At 44.6% G+C, this 23,005-nt stretch overlaps 1 long non-coding RNA gene across 1 annotated transcript in view; it reads left to right on the forward strand.

Moving 5' to 3' along the window:
• Positions 1 to 136: 136 nt before the first annotated feature.
• Positions 137 to 23,005, forward strand: part of LOC147244475 (uncharacterized) — a 31,208-nt gene continuing 8,339 nt past the window's right edge. The window contains exons 1-2 of the long non-coding RNA XR_015110313.1: positions 137 to 231; positions 340 to 410. This is a non-coding gene — a long non-coding RNA (uncharacterized LOC147244475). The remainder of the gene's footprint in view (positions 232 to 339; positions 411 to 23,005) is intronic.

A 23,005-nucleotide genomic window follows, 5' to 3' on the forward strand; every position in this document is an offset into this window, starting at 1 on the left:
AAGAAGAGGGAAGTAAAGCAAAGCACAAAGGGGAAACCTATCACAAGACAAGAGAACATACACTACAAAAGCAGAACTGAAGTACAATGAGACTAAAATGTTCAGAACACAATATCAACAGTTCAAAAAGCACTTGGACACTAACAGGTGGTTCATAGTTAATATCATACTTAATAACATAATACGTAGCCATGTTTATTCACTTTTATGTCACACCTTTGTTATCACAAGGTAACAAAATTTTATTGTGATCACAGTGTTTGTTTGGATTTATGGTTTTGATATTGATATTTTTGGTTGGATGTTAATTTCACACTCTGCGGCGGCCTGGTGGAGCAGTGGTCCTCACTGTGGCCCCCCAGCAACAAGGTTATGGGTGGAGCCCCGGCTGGAGCACAGGGTCTTTCTGGGTGAGTCTCCATGTTCTCCCTGTTCCTGCTGGGTTCTCTCTGGTACTCCAGCTTCCTCCACAGTCCAAAGACATCAAGAGGGACCAGGTTAATCCAGACTCTAAATTAACCGTAGGCGTGGCTGGGAGAGCCAATGGTTGTCTGTCTCTATGTGTTGGCCCTGCCATGGACTGGTGACCCGTCCAGGGTGAACCCCACCTGTGATCACCTGGCTCATGGATGGATGGGTCGATGGATGGATGGATGGATGGTTGGATGGTCACGCTATGGCAAGGCAATTTTATTTGTAGAGCCCGTTTCCACCACCAGTTTGTCTCAAAGGGCTTCACATGGCATCATAACAACATCCTCTGCCCTCAGACCCTCACATCGACTGAGGAAAAACTCCATAGAAAACCCTTTTAACAGGGAAAAATCTGAGAAACCTCAGGGTGAGGAGGGGAGGAGGATCCCTCACCAGGAGGGACAGACGTGCAGTAGATGTTGTTACAGACAAGACAACAGTTTATAATGCAACATGTGGGAAACATGGAAATGTTAATAACAGTTGAAGAAGGAAGCTTCTAAATATGCAAACAATGACAGTGTCTCACAGCTTTGGGAAACTGCTGAATACGATAATTAGTTTTTCTTCCATTAGCAGTGAGGGCACAGAGCATTGCTAGGAGCTTCAGTTCATCAGCTGCTTGCTTCTTTGGTAGTGGTGCTCTTATCTGCTGTGAAACTCGACTACTTCTCGCCACTCTTGGTGCTGGCAGGGCTCCCTGAGAAGCTTTCACATTGAAGCCAACAACAATGTGTTTCACATTGACTCTTTGTCAGGTTGGCTCTTCCATTCACATGCAAATTCTCTGATCATTGTTTAACAAACTTTTTTGACCAAGTACCTCCTCATAAAAATCTAAACTCTCAAAGAATCACAACTGTGACCAAAGCTAAAAATGTAGTAGCGTAGCAACTCTATTCTGCCACAGCAGGGGTGGGAAAAAAATTTTCTCCGAGGGCCACACAGATAAAGTCGGCGAGGGGCCACTCTTCAGACAATCAGAACGAAACATGCTGGAATACGTCCCTGAATTTGAAGGGTTTTTTCAAACTTTGAATGTCAGTCTCATGAACTCTGAGGTTACAATGAAAAACCAGCCACGGATTTATATATTTATGCCCTGGCTACTGATGAAACACGCTGAATTATGTCGTAAATGTATTGATAAGTAACTGGCCAGTGGCTTTGGTATCAGCGTTCTGACCCAGTGGGACTGACCCACGTGTGAAAAGAGCAGCCCAGCAGACAAGAGTCCTCTCTGATAGCAGTAAGCGCTGATTGCACGTATGCCCCGTGTCCTGCGCACTGCTGGAATGTGCACAAGGTTGCTATGCAACCGAGGTGGGCACCAGAAACCTTTAGAGTCACACACATCAGAGTGTTTCTTACTGTTATTGTGAGGTTAGTGCTGGTTCTGGTTATTCTGTGGCGGTGAAGAAGTGTGTGTTCATCCTCAGGACAATACAGGAGTTGGCAGAGTTTGGGTTGCTCCAGGAGCTACAACTTCATGACCATCTCTTCCATGGTTACCTGACACTGCACACTTTTCCTTCCGCACCACCGTTATGATCTACGATTCCCTCCTTCCAGATTGCCTGCTATTGAGCTACTGGTGGAGCACGTTTGATTTAGGGACCTGGACTGCTTCAATGCATCATGTTTTCCCAGATTAGAATCCAGCTATTTGTCTTTAAGCCCTGGGTGTTTGGTTCAAAGGTGCCATCTTGGGTGCCCTGGTTTCATGGATTCACTGCTGAGGACTTCATCACATACCACAGACTGGGGCTTCGGCTCTTCCTCAGTCCAACTGATCTACACTGGAGATACTTTTGTGTTGTTGCCTGGGCTCTGGTTGTGCATTTGACAGAAAATATCGTTTAATAGTAGCACTTGCGGAAGCTTGCATCCCAAAATGTTTGAGAATTACTGCTCTGTCCAACAGACTGATAAAATGTTTGCGATGACATGATCATATTTAGTTGCTTTTCACATAAACAGGAGAAAAATATTATTTGCAGATATTTTATGAGCGAAGAACTGACTCAAGTTCTTTTATTTACAGAAATATGTATCATTTATGGCTGAATCCCAAGAAAACCATGTTTGTTTCGAGGAAACCTCCAGACAGGAGTTGCTTTAAGCTCAAATCAATGCCCAACAAAGTAGGACAGTGAAGCAGTGTGTATTAACCAGTAGGAATCAATCCTTGCCAGACCTGGAAGCACACACTCATTAAATACTGGGTGACTCTATTAATGAGTGAATTATTCTTTTCAGGATTTACTCTGTGTATAAAACCTAATAACTCAAACGATCAATTTAAATATTGTTTTCTGATTAAAAATTGGAACATAAGAGAATGTCTGTGACTGCAGACAAAGATCCAACAGTTTAAATAATGACTTGGGTATTCAGCAGGGACACACACTGACCTCCCTGTCTGTGTCACTGATTGGTTCGAGCAGAAAGAATGAAGAGGGAGAGGGGGGCAGGTGAGACCGATATGATGTCTGGGATAATGAGTTTTGGCTGAGAAGGCTGGGCTGAAAAAGTGAAGTGGAATTCCACTCCCACTGTTCATTTTACTGTCTGTTTGTATGAACGATGTGCATAACTTTCAGGTACATGAAGTACAATTGAGACCAGCTGAATGGGGATGGGAGCTGTGCTGTCACTTGTGAGTGTTTGTGAGAGAGAGATGAAGCGTAACAGTGAGGTCTTTATCCTTTGAGTTAAAAATACATGCAGGTGATTCTTCAGCAATCGCAATTTTTGCGTCACTGACAAAAATAAGAAAACCAAAAATACATTTTTGTAAGAGCAATATGTAAAGTGCTGCTGTATTTTTAATCTAATGTTATTGACACTCAAATGAGAATTTTAATGAAATGTATCATTGTTATAAGATATATGAATTCTTGATAGTATCTTCAATAAAAAGAACACTTGTCCCTTGAGGTCACTGTCAACCCCATCGCTGCACCGAGCGAGGACCCCCCGGGGCAGCCGGGTGCCCATATAGTCCTCCACGTATGGAGACTCTTGTTCTGCCGTCTTCTTAGCCATGAAACAAAGATGCTCCAAGAGAGTCATTATATGTGTTTGTGTGTGTGTGTGTGGGGGGGGGGGGGATTGTCTGCTGGGTCCTTTCTTGTGGTCGGGTCATTCTGTCACGTTCTGGCTGGCGGGGGAGTCGACCCAATAGCAGACTGGGACAGGGAGAGTTCACAAAAGGGATGTTTATTAATAATGAAACTTGTACGGACACGAGAGGGAAACAGGAGACTGAGGCTTGAGGGCTTGAGGACTGGAGACTAGAGACTAGAGAATGGAGGTTCGTGAACTAATGACAGATAACACTCATGACAACTGACACGAAACTGATGACAAACAACATGAAGATAATCAACACTCATGACAATGACCCGATGCGGACAAAGGGAAACATGGAGGTAATTCGCAAGGGAAAACGAGGCACAGGTGGGGTAATGGCCCCGGTGAGACACATGAGGTAATCACAGGGAGGAGCGCAGGAAGACAGGACACCGACTTCACAACACAACAGGAAACACGAGACAGGGATCGTGAAACATTTGTATACACCCGGTTGATTTTTTTTCTAATTCCTGGTTTTAATGTTCACATTCTTGTAGAATTTGGGCAGTACAGTCTTCAGACTGGTAGGGTTTGAATCCCCTGCAACAATAAATATGCTCCCCAGGGGTCTGTTTTGCAGCTTGCAGATGGCATCATCTAGCTTGCCCATATCTCGGGAAAATTCCCTGGGCAAATAATATGGCCTGCACTACACTCCAGATCAGGCCAGCAATGTTGCTCAATGATTGTAGTATCTGTGCACCAACTGTTGTGGATGTATGCACACATGCCTCCTCCTGACTTACCAGAGTCAGCTGTGGAGTCTGCACAGTAGAGGGAGTGGCCTGCTAGCTCTGAAGCTAGGTCGGGGATGTTGTCATGCAGCCAGGTCTCCATTATCACTGTAATACTGAAATCCAGAGAATTATTGGTGATCCTTATGTCATCCATTTTACTGATGAGGGAGCGAGCATTTGCAAGGAAGACGCTGGGTAGGGCAGGTTTGTGTGGGGCTTGCCGCAGTCTAGCCTGGATGCCAGCTCGCTTACCCCGCTTCTGCATCCTCTCACATCTCCTCGGGGTCTGTTGATCTTTGCACGTGCTGCTGGGTTTGCAATCTCCAGTGGCAAAGATCCAAAGTCACTGGGTGCACATTTGACACCAGTCCTTCAAATGTAAGGTTTTCATATGTATGTAGGTTGTAGTCTTACTAAAGCTGCTAACACAGGGAGAGCGCCAGGCCACTGTGACTGTGCATGCCGCCATCTTTATCTTTATCTATCTCTAAAGGATGGTCACCATTTCTTTAACTTGTTTGGGAGATTACTGCAACACCTTTTCCTGTGAAACACCAGCAGTGTTTTGTGGACTGAAAAACTTAATCTGCGATTCCATGATGATGTGTTAGTGGATAGCTGAATTTTCATTTTTTGGGTGATCAATCCCAAAAAATGAGGCGATTTATGGGAAAGTTCATTCAGTTTACTCAGTCATTTTACCAAAGCCAGGCAATGAACACCAGTCTTCTGCACGCCTGGCAATAATAAACCCACTCAACCACCTGACTAGGTTTGCCGAAGTGGAACTGGAGATGGGGCCTTTGAGCACACAGGAACATGGCAGAGCAGAGCAGCCCAGGGGAAGCTGGCAAAGGTGTCAACAGAGGGTTGGAAAACCAGACACTCTCACATGGATGGTGACAGATAACCAAGTGGTTTCTTGGGGCAGAGAGCCACACCTTCTGGCCAACCTGGTAGTCAGGAGTTGGAGAACATTGCTGCTTGGCTGAAGTGGTGTAGCACCACACAGACCGTTGGAGGGAGGAGCGAGCTTGGTTCCAGGTACAACTACAGCAGCTGACAAAGGTTTTGGCAGCAAGGCAAGCAGTTTCCCTCCCTTTGGAAGGGACGAGTGGAGGCTGGTAACCATTGGCATACTGGAATTGAGAGAGGATGGTGGTAAAACTTGTGCGGGAGTTTGGGCTTACTTGTCCCACATGAGCTGCTGGGACTAGGAGGATGGGTTCTGGGATGGTAGGCAGTGTCTCCATCTCCTGTTTCTTGTGTTCTGTCTGTCTGTTGGACTAGGGGTGGTACCTTGAGGAAAGGGTCGCAGTTGCTCCCATCAGATTGCAGAATTATCTCCAGAAGACTGAAACAAACTTGGAACACCGGTCAGACACTGCATCTACAGGAAGACCTTGCAGATGTAAGATGTGGAGCAAGGCCAGTTGTGCAGTCTCTTTGGCTGCTGGCAGTTTGGGCGGGGACAAAACAGTGTGCCATCTTGCTGAAGCAGTGAACTACAGTCAGGATAACTGTGTTGCCATTGAGAGAGATGTGGGACAAGTGTCTATGTGGAAGAGGAGGAGTCCTGTCTGTCCTCCTCCACATGGGCCTGGTCCCACATTGCACCACCTAACCCTGCTAAGAACCATAGCTATATCATAGCTATGGTCTGTCATGCTCTAATAGATTTGCTCACCAGGTCTATTTTTCTTTTCTTATCATGCAATGGCGTGGTCCACTTGGTGCTTATAAATGACAACATTGCCATAGAAACGGCTCCCTTTGTACTACAAGGCAAGCAGGATATGTGGAGCCATAGCTGGTGCATGCACAAGCTGTAGTATTTAAACCACAGCAAAGGTATTTGTCTAACCTTTACATTTGTTTTTTGTAGCATCACTTACTCGTACATAAATATCATATTAAAATTTAGACGTGGTTCTGGAAATCACTTTAAAAACTGTATTGTTAAGTTGATGCATTAACATGGCCTGAACCATTACTGATTGTTGTCAGTGTTCCTGGAAGAAACAAAGCCGGTTGAGAGGAGAAGAGAAGGCAGTGAATGAAAGAAAGATGAAGGTCTGATGAATTAAAACAGGAAGAACAAGAGCAGATGTTTGAAATGAAGGCAAGATGAGGGTGAGCGAAGAGAGGAGTTAGAAGTGGAAAGGAATGAGAATGGAGAATCGACACAGGAGAAGAGACAGTGAAGGATACTGAGGAACAAAGGGAGGAGGGGAGGAAGTGATGGCGAGGTGAAGGAGGAGGAGGGCAGGTGGTTAATTTCAGGGCTAGTATCTCTGAGACAGCAGAACGTTCAGGGTCACCAGGCCTCCAGCAGGACTTTCATGGTGTAATAGACAGTGTGACCCCAGCACCCAGTGATGGAGCCAGGCATGGCGCTGGACTGGCTTCAACTGTTGTCTTTAACAAAGTCACACCTCTGATGTCACTGCTTTTAATAACACATTTGCATTCAAATACAGATAATATAAAGCAGTGAAACACACTATGGTGTGTCAAAAATACGATATATAATGTAATTGTACAGGTGGTTCAATGTACCAGTATGTCACGACTTCTAACATCACATCATCCCGTCACAATCATAAAAATCCAATAAAAAGTAACTTGGATTTGAAAAATGAAACCTGTAACAACAAAAATCGGACAGAGCGCATAATAAATGGACTTATTAATACTGCCCTTATACTTTTGATTTTGTTGGACTGCCTGCAGCTTTGATCATAGCATGCATTTGTTGTGGCATTATTTCGATCATCTTATGCATTGATGAGCCCACTAAATTTGATCTTGGGTGTTCAAATTCAAGTCAATTCTCAATTCCCCTGAATTCTAAGTTCCGGTGGAATTAAAGATGAGTTCCACCTCATCTGGAGAGGAGATGATGGATCATCAACACAGGTGGTCTTTTTCTCCCCCTAAACTCCTCACATACTGGTGAGGGGGATCGACACCTCCTTTCATTTAGGGTGTACTCTCATTTCACCCAGCTGCCTTGTACCAGGGGGTAGCACAATCATCTCCCCGCACCACTCCCTGGCTGCCCTGTTCTCCTGCAGGTCTGAGCACACTGATGTCATCGCTAAGCTGTACAAGCCTGATATTTGGTTCTGAATATCATGGGTCAAGATTTTGATTTTATAGAGTGACAGGAGTGAGATGGAATGAAAGTAATCATGGAGGACCACAGGATGATACAGGAGTGAGTATCATCTTGTGTGTTGGCTCTACTTTATGCACCCTCTATCAAGAGGTGGGAGGTTTGCACCCCGAACTGTAGTTCGCTTCTTGGTTAAAGCAGGAGTAGGTACATACTGACAGAAAAGCGTCTCTGCTGTGGAGCCTATCCCAGCGGCTTTTGGGTGAGAGGCGGGGCTCCACCCACCATCTTCTTGCTGGGGGGCCACAGTGATGACCACTACTCCACCGGGCTGCCACACCCTGGGGCAAATTTTCTAAAAACATTTCATTCCTAACAGCATACAAAGAAGATTAAAAAGATCAAGAGCAAAAAGAACAAAAAAGCAACCCACAGCTGTCTGCAGCGACTGCAAGATCAGGAGCCAGGCTGGATTCTTTCATGTCTAAACTTGAGTCGAACTTCTCATGGTTACTCACAACTGTGACGTCACCCAGTGGTTTGTAGGTTGTACAGTATTCATGAGAAAACTGCTACCACTTCTTCACATATGAGCTGTGGTCTATTTATGATCCGGGGGACACCAGGAGGCAGAGGTGCCGTGAGGGGCTGAGAACCTTCTCCTTCAAGCAGCAGCTTGGCTGTTCAGATGTGTGTCATCAAGCGATTCAAATTCACTTCATGCTTGCTGTGTTTGTGTGTTAATATCTTTTGTCTGCTTGCTATCTGTTTAGACACCTTTACAAACACCACAGACACAGAATAATGGCTGCAGCGGAAAAGCAACACTGTTTGCTCATTCTGTTCCCTTCTGACTGCTTTCTGTGCCAGTGACCACAGCCTGATCGTGAAGCCCCTGTGGCAGCACACAAGTCACGTCAACTTTGATTGGACAGCACCAAATCACAACAAAATGATCTCATTACACTTCACAAGAAGAGCAGGTACACATTACAGGTGAAACAAAATCTGGAAAGCAGACAAAAAAAAACACTTGAGAGAAAACCAGATAGAAAAAAAAACAACAGTGTTCAAAGAAAAGTGCAAGTCAGGCTGATAATGGCTGGTACAGTACGTACCTGGTATGACAAATGCTGAGTGGCTATTAGCTTTGGAAAACCAACAGCCACAGTGGCTGATCAGCAAAAACCTTCATGACATGACCTGGACAATGCTAGCGACGAGCAACTTCTAAGATGTTCACGACCTTAAACATCCAAGGTGTCCTGTTTGAGTGTCACTTGCCATAATTTACATAATGAACACCATGTGGCATTGAGGACGAAGAATCTAGTGGGAAGAAGGGTCATTTACTCTAAAAACTGGTCACCTCCAGCTGCTCAGTAGAATAATTGCAGGTTGAAGACACTGAATCCAGGCACAGAGGCTAAATGCATTCTTATATAGCCTTTAGTCACCATCCAGAGTGACGGTGAGCGGTGTGGGGGATTCATAACAGGATCTTCAAATTGCTCAAGAGGTTTTAGCTCAGACATTTTGCTATGCAGAAGTATCACGAAGCACACTTACATTTCCAGAACATTAATGCGGTACGAATAGCAATATTCATAAAGATCTATATAAATGACCCTTTTGAGTATCCACTGATGGAAGACAAGAAAATGAACTGAGAACACAGACCCCCTATCGGAGCGATTTATTGTGATGCCTACGTGTAGCATTCTCTCTGATACTGGTGGCCTAGCAGAGTTCCCTCTGAGGAGCGGTTTGGCTGGGCCGCTGCTCCCTTCCACTGCCTCCTGAAGGTGAAGAGCACATCAGGGAGGTCATGGTAAGGCTGCCACTCCTTCGCCCTTCAGCTACTCAGTATCACCTTTTTGGGACCAAAGAGGACCAGAATTTTTTTTAACCTTTATTTTACCAGGTCGTCACATGAGATCAGGTGATCTCTTTTTCGAGCGAGACCTGGCCAAAATGGCAGCATCTAAAACAAACAAAATAACACAAAGTCAGACAAGAACAAACACAGCGACGTGGTACAGAGAAAAAACGAACAGTGAAACAAGGCCAGACGTGATAAAAGTCAAAGCAAGGAGGCAGGGGGAGGCGGGGCTTTACAAAGGGTCACTGAGGAGAAAAGGTCAGGTTCATGGAAATATGACACATTATCCAGCAAAACAATTACATTGACCCATTTCAGTCAGACAAATGTCTAATATAAAACCTAGGTATTTAACTGTCGATACATGTTCAATTTGCACTCCTTGTGAGGTGTGAAGAGAGGCGGCATGTAGTTTTATGTTGGATTTGGTGAAGATCATAAATTTAGTTTTCTCTGGATTTAGGACAAGTTTAAATTGCAGTAGCTGGGTTTCATTTTCCTTAAAAGCAAGTTGTAAAAGTTCCAGCGTCCTAGACGAGGTAGCAGCACAACAATAAATGACAGTATCGTCAGCATAAAAATGGAAGTTTGCGTAAGAAACATGTTTGCCAAGGTTATTAATATAGAGCGTGAACAACCGTGGACCTAAAACTGAGCCTTGCAGCACCCCCTTGTGGACAGATAGAATATCAGAATAGAAACCATCAGCATAAACACATTGAGTCCTCAGACAAATAATTAGAGAACCAATCAACAGCAGAGCCAGACAATCCACTATTACATAGCCTTTCTTTCAAAACCTTATGGTCTACAGTGTCAAACACTTTTGAGAAATCAATAAAAAGAGAAGCACAATGTTCTCTCCTATCTAGAGCTCCGATTATATCGTTGACTACCTTCAAGGTGGCTGAGACTGTGCTGTGAGGTTTTCTAAAGCCAGATTGGTTACAGGATAAAATATTATTAAAATGGAGAAATTCCTTCAGCTGGTTGCTTACCAGTGATTCCAATATCTTGGCTGGTGCTGACAGGATAGACACTGGTCTATAATTGTTGAGGGTGGAGGGTTCACCACCTTTAAACAGGGGAAGAAGGTGGGCCTTTTTCCAGATTGTGGAACAGATCATCAATCGAGAAAAGCTTTACAAGTTGTCCTTTTATGCTAAAGATTAGGTTACCACAAAGCTGTGCTGTAGTAGCATCGAATGTTGCTGTGCGTGCATTCCCTTTTCTTGTAGAGACAGTTGCTGGAGTTGAGAGGCAAGCAAAGATCCTGAGTGAAAACAATATCACAGGTCAATGGGTCAGGAGCCCGATGAACACTTAAAATTTACTCACAAAGGATCTAGTATGGAATATGTTGAAGTTGGACCAATAATGTCAGGCAATTACCTCACAGATTAAGAGTTCTTAGTTTAGTAGTTTATCATTTCAACCTGGAGCATCAGCTTGATCCTCATTAAACTTCAGTAAAATGTTGAAACAGTCTGAGTACAGCAGGACGAGGCACATTGACTCTGTATCTGTACGTGTGCTTGTGCACGCATGGAAAATAAGTCAAGTTTATCCACCTCTCACTCTTCCTGTCCCTCTCTGTCTGTGTCATGCTCAGACACCCTGCACCACCTTATCAGGGGGACTGATAGACAATGAGACAACACACAACACTGTGAAATATTGTGAGAGTGGGACTATAATAATAATTCCACCTGCTGTGAGGGTCTTCCTTCTCCACATTGATCCCTTCATGTAAAACACAAGTTACGCTGCAGAAAATCCTATTTTTTGATTGGCTAGCAGATGTTGTCCGACAGTAGATAAGGGTTATTCAACTACATTAAACATCCCTCACACACACACACACACACACACACACACACACACAGACCTGGATGGGTCACCAGTTCGTCAAAGGGCCATCAGGAGCAGTTAGGGGTTCAGTGTCTTGCTCAAGGACACTTGGACATGGTCACTGGGAGAAGTGGGGATTGAACCAGCGACCCTTCAGTTGCTAGATGGGCCACGCCACCCATGCTAGACACATTGTTACTGACAAAACACAGCAACAGTTGCAGGAGCACAGGACAAGTGAGTGACTGGTTGAGGAGATTAATGGGTCTGGGCCGGTCTGGATTTGACTAGGTCAGGGGTCGGCAACCCATAACACTCAAAGAGCCATTTCGACCCGGTTTTAATGGAAAAGACAACACTGGGAGCCGCAAACACTTTTTATATTTAAAATAATACTATATATGCACACACACACAATTTCCGTAATTTCCGGACTATAAGCCGCACCAGCGAAATTTAGGTAAAAAACAAATGTGTACATGTACAAGCCGCACTGGACTGTAAGGTTTACTGCCGGTGAGTCCTCATACGGGGCCCAGTAAAGCCCTGAACAGATCCCAGGATGTCCAGAACAACAACCCTGGCTGCTCTCCTGCTCTCTCTCCCTCCAACCGGTCAAAGCAGACGTCCGTCCACACTGATCCTGGATCTGCTCCACCTTCCTGCTGGTAAAGGAAGGTTCTGGTGGCTGCTGTTGCAGGATGTGCTTGCTGATGGAGAATTGTTGGGTAGAGGTTCATTGAAGGAGGGAGGTGCTGGACCTGCTCTACTTGGACAGAGTCAGGACAGAACTTTGGTTGGGGTTTGGTGACACACAAATAAAACTGACTTGACTTGACTGTTGGCTTTTGATCGAGTCCTGCATTGATTACACGATTATTACTCTCACCTTAATATCCCTGAAGCATTGAGACAGAACTAGAACTACATTCTTTCAATTAATTTATTTTAGGAGGACCCAACCATTCCCCACGTGCAAACACATCTGCGAAACAAACATCAAGCAGACTCAGGCTCTACAGGGCAGCCATCTGCTTCAGCCGTAAGCACAAAACAGGAAAAAGGGAGAGAGACGAAGAGACAGGTAAGGACAGAGAGGCTCAGACAGAGAAACAGGTAAACAAGAAAAGAGACAGACAAAGGCACAGGGATACTTCAACCCAACAAACAGTAACAACAAGAGCAGAAATAATGAAATGGCAAACAAAAATGAAATCTACCGACTACAACAACCCTGAGCAGAATACAAGCACATTTCTTAAGCAGTCCTGACTATAAGCCTGATCAACAAGGAGGTCTTAAGTCTGTTCTTAAACCTAGAGATGGGGTCTGGGTCCTGGACTGAGACTGGGAGACGGTTCCACAGGAGGGGAGCCTGATAGCTGAAGGCTCTGGCTCCATTCTATTGTTAGAACTCTAGGAACCAGCAGGAACCCTGCTTCCTGGAAGTGAAGGGTTCTAGCTGGATCATAGGGGACTAGGAGCTCTGTCAGGGATGAAGGAGCCTGATAGCTGAAGGCTCTGGCTCCATTCTACTGTTAGAACTCTAGGAACCAGCAGGAACCCTGCATCCTGGGAGTGAAGGGTTCTAGCTGGATCATAGGGGACTAGGAGCTCTGTCAGGGATGAAGGAGCCTGATAGCTGAAGGTTCTGGCTCCATTCTACTGTTAGAACTCTAGGAACCAGCAGGAACCCTGCCTCCTGGGAGTGAAGGGTTCTAGCTGGATCATAGGGGACTAGGAGCTCTGTCAGGGATGAAGGAGCCTGATAGCTGAAGGCTCTGGCTCCATTCTACTGTTAGAACTCTAGGAACCAGCAGGAACCCTGCATCCTGGGAGTGAAGGGTTCTAGCAGGATCATAGGGGACTAGGAGCTCTGTCAGGGATGAAGGAGCCTGATAGCTGAAGGCTCTGGCTCCATTCTACTGTTAGAACTCTAGGAACCACCAGGAACACAATAATTGGTTTTGTGTGGTAGTAAAAGGAAAAATATTAATCAAAAATAACTCCTATTATCCTTCCAGGTTTTACATTGGTGCGTGCTTGCTTTTGCTCCACTAATACAGGGCCTTATTTTTGCCACTGACAGGCTCAAGTTTCTGTCATGATTATCTTATTTGTTGGGGGTCCTGTTTGTGGTAGGAGGTGCAGGCACTATCACACACTATCACACTATCGCCTGCAGGCTCAAATCACTTTTAAAGATATTTATGTAAATGTCTTTTGATGTGCATGAGCATCAACTTTAGAACAAGCAGCCAAGAATCCCTCATAAAAATAGAGTATAGAATTCTTAATTTACTTTTCAGAATGTTAAAGACCCTCCCCAACCTCGTCCTCCCTCCCAGTCCTCCCAGTAGGAGGTGAACCAGTGTTAACAACCTCTAAAATAGTAATCTTCTCTCTATCATAATTGCCGTTCTTGACAAATGTAAAAATGATTTAAAGAAGCTTAGCGGCTTCAGCTTTGCTCCCTGGGGCATCCGTCTGTGTGTGTGTGTGTGTGTGTGTGTGTGTGTGTGTTACTCAAAGTAAGTATAAAGCAAATATAATTATAGACAGCATGAGTGTGAGGCTAAAGCTAACAGGGGTCAGAGCAGATGCTGCTGGAACATTAAACCGACTCTCAACCCAGTGCACGTACGCACACACACACACACACACAGACACACACACAGACACACGCACACACACACACAGACACACACACAGACACACGCACACACACACACAGACACACACACACACACACACACACACACACACACACACACACACACACAGACAAAATAAATGGACTGTTGACCCAAAATTTGCAAAATAAAAATTCTTTCTTGGAGATAGTTCAAGATGTCTCCTCAACCCCAATAAGATGGAGGTGAATGTTCTTACCCCTGGTCAAAGAATAGAATCGCTCCTATATTATCAAAAATTGGACACCAACAGTTCTCCAGACACATTTATCCTGTTCCTCTGGATACAACACACTGAAGACTGTGGGTCACAGGGAAGGTTTGGTCTGTGGATTGTAAATATTTAAGGCTGTTTACTTAGCCCCCTGGATGATAACATAAGAGGCACAATTAATGCAGACAAGCAAGGTGCTGCATGTACCTCTCTCACAAACCCCCCCCCCTCTCTCTGTCACACACACACACACACACACACACACACACACACACACACACACACACACACACACACACACACAAACAGACTGAGATTGGGGAGCTTAATGCTCCTGTCTGCAATGACTAATGTGTGCTCATGACAGTGTCTCTGTACACCCACTCCCCTAAACCCCACAAATGTGTGCATATTAGTTTTCTGATGCAGCAGTAATATGCATCCTGAATAGTGGATGAACTGAGGTCCGATCACTCAGAGATGGTCAGAACCACACTGCAAGATGGGTTACAATGAAGACGCACATAATAAACTGATGTCTCCAGCTTAACACTCATTCAATCACCAAAAACATCAGCATGCGAGGGCTTTAGCCGCAGCAGTTGCTCTGAGTGTCAGATGGAGACCTTAAAGGCTTTTCATGGGAGTCAGTTGAGATGCAGTACTTGACAAGCTGGGATGAGAACTGGCTTGTTTATTTAGATGCTTTATTGTCAACTCTCATGAAAGTTTGTCTTTGTCTTCAGACTGTCATTCAGAATTTTAAGTGTTGTTTGCCTCCTGGTTTGTATGATGCACAACGTCGTCATCTGTCTCTGGTGATCCATTAAAGTTTTCCCGGCTGTGCTAGCTATTTTTGTAAGCGGGCTTTTGCTCCAAGCCCCTAAATTTCTAGAATAATGTGACAATGCAGAAATGACATTTTGCATGTTAGTTGTGTAAACTATCAAAGCATCTCAATGTGCTTAAAAGACACATTTAATGAGTGTTGTAAAAAGCTCAAGTTAATGCTAAAAATCATCCCCTAAATGTTTACAGCTGACAAGCAACAGCCACGAGAAAATTCCAGGAAAACCACGATAGGCCCTTTCCCAATCTGTGACTGGATACTTGTCCTTGCTTGGAATGAGATTCTCCACGATGTCATAGTCAGAGCGGGGCGACCTGTTACACTCCTCAGCGCAGTGTGTGTAAAGCCAGTTGCAGGAACTTATCTATTCATCAGGAGAAAGAGTGATTAAGGAAGCTGAAGTGGTTTACTGCGCTTGAATTTAGCTCTTTGTGTTGGGCAAGTTGTTGAGAGTGATTCCCTCACAGACCATGTTACGAGACCATCATATCATATGGTAAGAAATATTTGAAAGAATTTTGAAGAGATATAAACTGCATGAAATCAACAATGGTAACTAACCCTTGTACATATACATCTTTACATAGTGACCTGATGAATGCAACTCTTTGATCTCGCTGATTCATGCTTTTATCTCTGACACTGTTTTCTGTAGGAGTCAGACTTTGATCTCGCTGATTCATGCTTTTATCTCTGACACTGTTTTCTGTAGGAGTCAGACTTTGATCTCGCTGATTCATGCTTTTATCTCTTACACTGTACTCAGGAGGAGTCCGACTTTGATCTCGCTGATTCATGCTTTTATCTCTGACACTGTTCTCAGGAGGAGTCCGACTTTGATCTCGCTGATTCATGCTTTTATCTCTGACACTGTTCTCAGGAGGAATCAGACTTTGATCTCGCTGATTCATGCTTTTATCTCTGACACTGTTCTCAGGAGGAATCAGACTTTGATCTCGCTGATTCATGCTTTTATCTCTTACACTGTTCTCAGGAGGAGTCAGACTTTGATCTCGCTGATTCATGCTTTTATCTCTGACACTGTTGTCTGTAGGAGTCAGACTTTGATCTTGCTGATTCATGCTTTTATCTCTTACACTGTTCTCAGGAGGAGTCAGATTTTGATCTCCCTGATTCATGCTTCTATCTCTGACACCGTTCTCAAGAGGAGTCAGACTTTGATCTCGCTGATTCATGTTTCTATCTCTGACACCATTCTCAAGAGGAGTCAGACTTTGATCTCGCTGATTCATGTTTCTATCTCTGACACCGTTCTCAAGAGGAGTCCGACTTTGATCTCGCTGATTCATGTTTCTATCTCTGACACCGTTCTCAAGAGGAGTCAGACTTTGATCTCGCTGATTCATGTTTCTATCTCTGACACCGTTCTCAAGAGGAGTCAGACTTAGATCTCGCTGATTCATGCTTCTATCTCTGACAATGTTCTCAAGAGGAGTCAACTCAGTTTCAAGTTCATTGCCATGCAGTTCCAAAAAATATTAAATGTAAATAATGTTGGGGTTAGGCCTCACAAAGAGTGCCAAAATGTTGGGGCTCATAAAGGGGGAGAGGATTGGCGATATCTTAAATTGAACTATAAAGAAAATAATCAATTATTAAATATGATTATTACAATATAATCTATTAACGGGGCACCACCCTGGAATCAGGGAACAGCCAATCCTCTGCTATCGACCTCAAAGGTGAACAGGGTAAGCAAACTGTCAAATTTGCTTGGCCAAATTCAACAGCTATTGAATCAATTAAAATTAAACAATTAATTCTTTAATACAGAGTCAGACTACAGAGTCCTAGTCGCGTGTGTGGAGGTGTGAAGATTCGGAGCAGAGTGGGGGAGGAAAGGAAAGATCTAACCTTACTGTAGATTCAGATTAAATGGCGCCGACAAAGACTAAGTGCTCGCTCCCGCTCGCCGTGTGCACGCGTACAGGTTTCGACCGAGTCTGGTACGTGCGCTTCCACAGACGAGGTTACAGCTCTTTCGACTTCGTAGACGGCCACCGATCATGAACTCAGCTCGGTTGTGGAAACCAAACAGTGATAACTCTTGTTGATCAGAGCTGAGGGCCCGGCGGCCCGTCTGATACAACAGAGTTAACACAGCACAGTGACACAGTGACAGTGATACAGTGATGAGAGCTCGGCGGCTCTTCACTTGCAGCGTTTACTGTTACACTCTTGACTACCATCTCTGCCCAGACACAGTGATGCCTTACTATCGTTGCTCCGCTCCGAGGCGGAGATGGAGGTGGCGCTTGCAGAGGGTCCGTTCCTTGGCTCGGATATGCGCCTCCGCGGTCGACCGGGTCGGGGAATTGTCCTGAGCAACACGTCCCGACAAAACTTGCGTCCTTCTGCAGGGTGGAGGAGATCAGCGGGTGCGGGCTGTCTCCTTTGGATCCAAAACAAAGTCAAAAAGAAACAAAAGAAGGGGCGCACGGATTCTCCGTGTTTGGGGATGAGGAAAACCGCGGTCACGTGACTGAATTGAAAGTGGAAGTCTGTGGACTGGACTCGTCCCGCGAGTTGTAGACTGCTGCTCCACGAACAAGAGGGGAGTAAAGGGAGACATGTGGTAGTTGCTCCCTTTCGGGAGACATTACTTGGTGAAGTTAGCGTACCTGGGCAAAAGCGGAGCTTTTCGGCAGTACGTCTGGTTTTATAGGTCCACCGCTGATGATGACGTAGCAGGGACCCCCTGGGCTCTCAGCCAATTAGAAGTGGGTTTGCCCCTTTGAAGAGGGTTGCCACACCTCAACCTGGTGGCTGGCTGGAAAGTTTTTATTAGTCTTTGTTCTGTCCCATCTTCATGTGGAACAGAGGGAGGAAGAAAATGGTGGATGTCAGCACATGGGCTCTGAATCCCAACAATAAATATTTATATTCCAAATTATGGTATTCATATTTAGTTCTTTTCATGCAATGTTTGAAGCATATGATAGAAATGATGCAGTGCCATGGGATCATTTGTGGAGGAGGGGTACAGGCATGTTTCCAGGTCCAATCACAAGCATCAGTCCAGTGACACTCATTTCAGGTCATGTGACTAATGTTGTTGTTGTGGCCAGCCAACAGCAGTGAATTACTGCAGAGACCTTGACCATCACAGGACTGCCAGCTTTTACCTCAATGAAAATATTTACAGTGCAAAAAGAGCTTCATTTTATGTTGGCACCATGCAGTTGAAGGAGTGGGTGTGGTTGCAGTGGAGCTGAAGCTCACACCATGTGGCTGTTCTGTGGCATGAAAGCAATATGCCTCCACAGTAACACAGTCCATAGAGTGAAAAAAGCACAAATCTTGCACTGTGATTAAGAGTTTCCACCAGATCTCCATTTAGTTTAAAAGCTATGGGAGATTTTGGACTAATGTGTCAGATGGTATCCTCCATCTCCACCAATGGAGAATTATATTTAGGAAGAATGGCATTCACTGGAGTTCTGAAGTTTTGAGGAATGAATGCAAAGTTGCTCTGAAGCTTTTTTCCGTTGCACACAGAACAAAACGGCAGCCCAAATTCAAAGACTTGTCCCCTGAATTTAAGACTTCAAACCCAGTACAATTAGTGCCTGACCAAGATTTTAGACAGGACTTACAGTGACAAGAGTTGAAACTTCACCTTTGTGGTGAGGTGAAGTTGCAGAGGGATTCCAGCTCTGTGGTGGGAACTGGAATCCACTCCTCAGCATTGCTACAGTACTTCCTGAAGTTTGTTCTGTCTTCCTGCATCCTGAGTACCTGCTGGTGTGAGAGGTCCTTGACTCTGCTCTGCTCTCCTGTGACATGTCCACCTCTCATTCTGGGGTTGTGCTCTAGCATTTGTCTCCAGGTGTATCATGCCTGAACACCCCAACTTCCTTTCCATTCTTGTTTTGTCCTCTTTTTTTGGACAGGAGCTGCTTTTTATCTGCGTCCTTTGCATCCAGTTACTCAATGGCACCGTGAGGATGGTTATGATATATTTCAGTTTCACAGTTTAACCTTTGATTAAGCCTATTTTGATAATCTGATGTCCAGGCCAATCATCTAATTGCTGAAAAAAAATCCATACTTAATTGCTGACCCCTGGTCTATGGTCATGCATATGGCTCAAAAAAAGCAATGCGGGAGAAAAAGTGTTGTGAGGGTAGCTGGTGCCATCTGGTCATCGTACAGAACATTATCGAAGCCCTTCTTTCTTAGCTGTGTATATTGACACCATGCCCCATCTCAGGGAGTTTGTTGGACTCACATTTATTCAAATTAAATTGCAAATCATGACTCACATTGTGATTGTGATTAGATTAATAATGCGGTACTGTGTGAGATGAAGGTTGTGAGGGCTGGCCATTGGGCTGCTGGCCATTGGGCTGCTGGCCATTGGGCTTTTGGCCTGCGATTTTCGTTTTGTACTCTTTTGAATGCAATACCAGACACAGTGGATCAACCGCAGCTGTTATTTTTGAGTAGCCAGAACAGAAGCCCTGTACCGGCAGCAGTGTTGGGACTAACGCGTTACTGCGTAACTTTGGCAGTAACTAATAATCAAACTCATTCTTGTTAAAATTCAATAACTCTGTTATAGTCACGAAACGACCCGTTTATTGGTTTATTTTACTCTCGGCTGAGCCACTGTGTCTACTTCCTGTGTCGGGGGGGGGGGGGCTTGGGTGAAGTGCAAGAGACAGTAGGAGAGTGAGACAGGAGGAGAGTGAGCTGCGCTGTGGGGGCGTGTTTGTTTTTCCACCAAGAACGTGCAAGACATCATGGCAGAACCTGGGGCGAGTTTCTCCACGTGGAAGTAGGCTCACAGAAAAATGGTTCTGTTGAATGCAACTCGTGTCTCGGCACTAAGAGCCTCTCTGGGGCCGCTAACAGCAGCTCTCATCTATGGAAGCATCCAGGCATCATGTTGCTAAAGCTAGCAGGGACCAGCACAGACACAGACACAGATGTCACCTCACCCGTGCACCTGAGTTGTTCTTTTCAACGAGGGAGTGCTCCTGCTAGCCAGGCTAAAGTCAATCAATAATCAATCACTTTGAAACATCTTAGTGTTTGTATGAATGTGGACCACATTGCTGAGCAGAGTTCAGTTCAGTGATGAAAATGCATGTCAGGTAGTACAGAGCTTACAATGTTGACAGTTCTGAACTTTCTTTGTAGCTCAATAGTTACTTTTCATAGTAATGCTTTACTTTTTGGTTTGAATAACTGAGTTAGGAACTGAGTTGCTTTTGAATTGCAGTCACTAGGAACTATAACTAATTACTGTTTTGCAGTAACTAGCACAACTCTGACTGGCAGCATGTGTCTTCAGCTCACAGCAGGAGCAAAACCAAGTAACCCTTACAACACAGTTGCCTCTGCATCTTCAGCAAACCAAAAGACGGATAGTTAAGTGCGTCCTGAGACGAGGGAGAGAGAAGCAGAGAGAGAGAGGCTGCTCTTTGAAGATCTCATCATAATTATTTCAGTAACATTGCACAAATGTCTTCCATCACACACTGCATTGTTGCTGTTACATACTGATGTCTCTTAGATGGTGATGATGTGAAGATGATGAAGAAGCTGTTGCTGACAGTCTCAGTTGCATACAAAAAGGCTTATTGCAGAAAGCTCAGTGTCGCTGCTCTCGTGCGTCCATTGAGATTCTTGTGGTCAAATTTGAACCTCTGGCTACTATGCTGAAAGAGGCCTGACTATATACCTTCCTATACATCCCTCCATGGTCTGTTAACTCAGACATCGTCATAATATGTCCCTTGGACCATACATGGTATAACCCAGCTGCAACATCTTCCTTTATACCAAGCCATACTTCACCTAAGGACTACCAGATACCCCAATGCCTTTATAGATTTGTATGTCGTTGTTAAATGTTTCTGTTTGCCTTTGGTATTTAGTAATTTAATTAATATTGGTGGTGAAATGTTAGTTATTGTGTTTTCTCCATCTCTAATGATATAAACCCTTTTATTTACGGTTCACAACAGTTCATCACACTAGGTTGTTAGTGTCATTAATTTTTGATTCATATATACTTTCATTCATCTCAACACTGAAAGTGAAGTCATTTTTTTTAAAGGTGCAAGGGCTCTGATTACAAAGTGACCAAGCTGAGGCTCTATTTCATGCTATATTTCTCAGCCTGAATAACTGTCCCAGTTTAGCCCTGGCTGTTCATCTGCTTCATCCTCACCGTCTCTCATTCTACAACCATTCACATGAACACTTCACCATCAGAGCATCCCATTCATACTGAGAGATCTGACCTCTTTCCCTGTTGCTCACAGCCACATGTTTGTGCTGTGCTGCTGCTTCCTTTAGTCAGGAGAAACTCGCCTAGAAAGACACTCTGAGCAGTCAAGTTCACACCTGAAGCTGATGTGTGCCCCGTTTCTGACAATGCACATTCGAGATGCACCCAGAACTGGCTGTGTCTTCAGACAAACACAGATGATGACATCCTCATGGAATTCCAAATTCCTATCATCTGGAAACTCACAGCATTACAGAGTAATAAAATAATCAGTGTGGACGAGTTCAACATGACCTATCAATCCATAACAGTGGACACAGCGTCGGCATGCATATGATGCATCGTTTACCAGCTTCAATCAATACTGCAGTAATCTCTGCCATGGTGACACAGCAAATTCAAGCTTCACACATTTCTTGACAACAAACTCACATTTAACTATAACAACAAATAAAGTCTAAAAAAGTTAACAATAACTGAAACAGCAAAAATTTAACAATACTGACATTTCCTTGAAGGGCGGCCCGGTGGAGCAGTGGTCCTCACTGTGGCCCCCAGTAGGAAGGTTGTGGGTGGAGCCCCGGCTGCAGCACGGGGTCTTTCTGGGTGAGTCTCCATGTTCTCCCTGTTCCTGCTGGGTTCTCTCTGGTACTCCAGCTTCCTCCACAGTCCAAAGACATCAAGAGGGACCAGGTTAATCCAGACTCTAAATTGACCGTAGGCGTGGCTGGGAGAGCCAATGGTTGTCTGTCTCTATGTGTTGGCCCAGCCATGGACCGGTGACCTGTCCAGGGTGAACCCCGCCTGTGATCACCTGGCAGGGCGATGAAGAACAGGGTAAAGTCACACTCGACCCAAAGAGTTCTTGTTTAACAAAGTAAGTGAACTTAAAGCAGTGCACTGCTTTTAACCCCAAGGGACTCAAGCTGATTTGGGGTAATTTGACATCCTTTACCTTTGAGCTCTTACCCTGATCATTGTAAGGTCAATCTCTTCATGCTACATCCTGTCTATCTTATCCAGATAGGCCTTCAGTTCACTTGCTACCACTTACATATATTTAGGGCCTGAGCCAGAAGGTACTTCTGGCGAAGACCCTATTATGTTTGCTCGGCAGAGCAACACATTAGCAGCACTAAAAACACTAAAAACACACACTAAACAGTGTCCCAGGCCCCCCCAACACCCATGAGGCAACTGGGCCAGACGGCCCGGAGCCAGTTTTCACATCCACACCATTCAAAACCTGGTATTATGCTGTTCTTGCTCTCAATGAGTGCGCGCTATATGCGCATAATGCGCATAACGCGCATAATCTAATTTGACCCCCTGAACATGCATGAAATTCGCTGAAATTTGGCACAATCGTTCGGTATGTCTCAACATTCACTAATCAAAAACAAAAACGCCGCAAAAGTCTATAGCGCCACCTAGGGAGCCACACAAAAAAAAAGATAATTTTTTTTAATTTCGCGCGCTATAACTCCTCACACAAAACTCCCACAAGCATGGGACCAACACCTTTGGACTCGTCTCATCAAGACGAACAATTCTTACACTCTGACCCCTCACCTATCTCCAACAGAATGTCCACAAATTGGACAAAACTGTCTAAATCAGGACTTTTTTTACTCCCCGAACAAAATCTATCTCCTCCTAAACCGTAAATGCCAGGGCTTCCAGACTTTCACACATTACTCTCCCAACTGTGCTGATTAAAAGTTCAGTAAGAATAATATACTACGCGCTCGGTTCCCATTTTATAAGCCGTCAAAGTGGGGGAGAC

Source organism: Aulostomus chinensis, chromosome 19 (genome assembly GCF_037954235.1).
Source record: "Aulostomus chinensis isolate RoL2024-O1b breed Wild chromosome 19, RoL_Achi_v1.0, whole genome shotgun sequence".
Taxonomy (NCBI): Eukaryota; Metazoa; Chordata; class Actinopteri; order Syngnathiformes; family Aulostomidae; genus Aulostomus; species Aulostomus chinensis.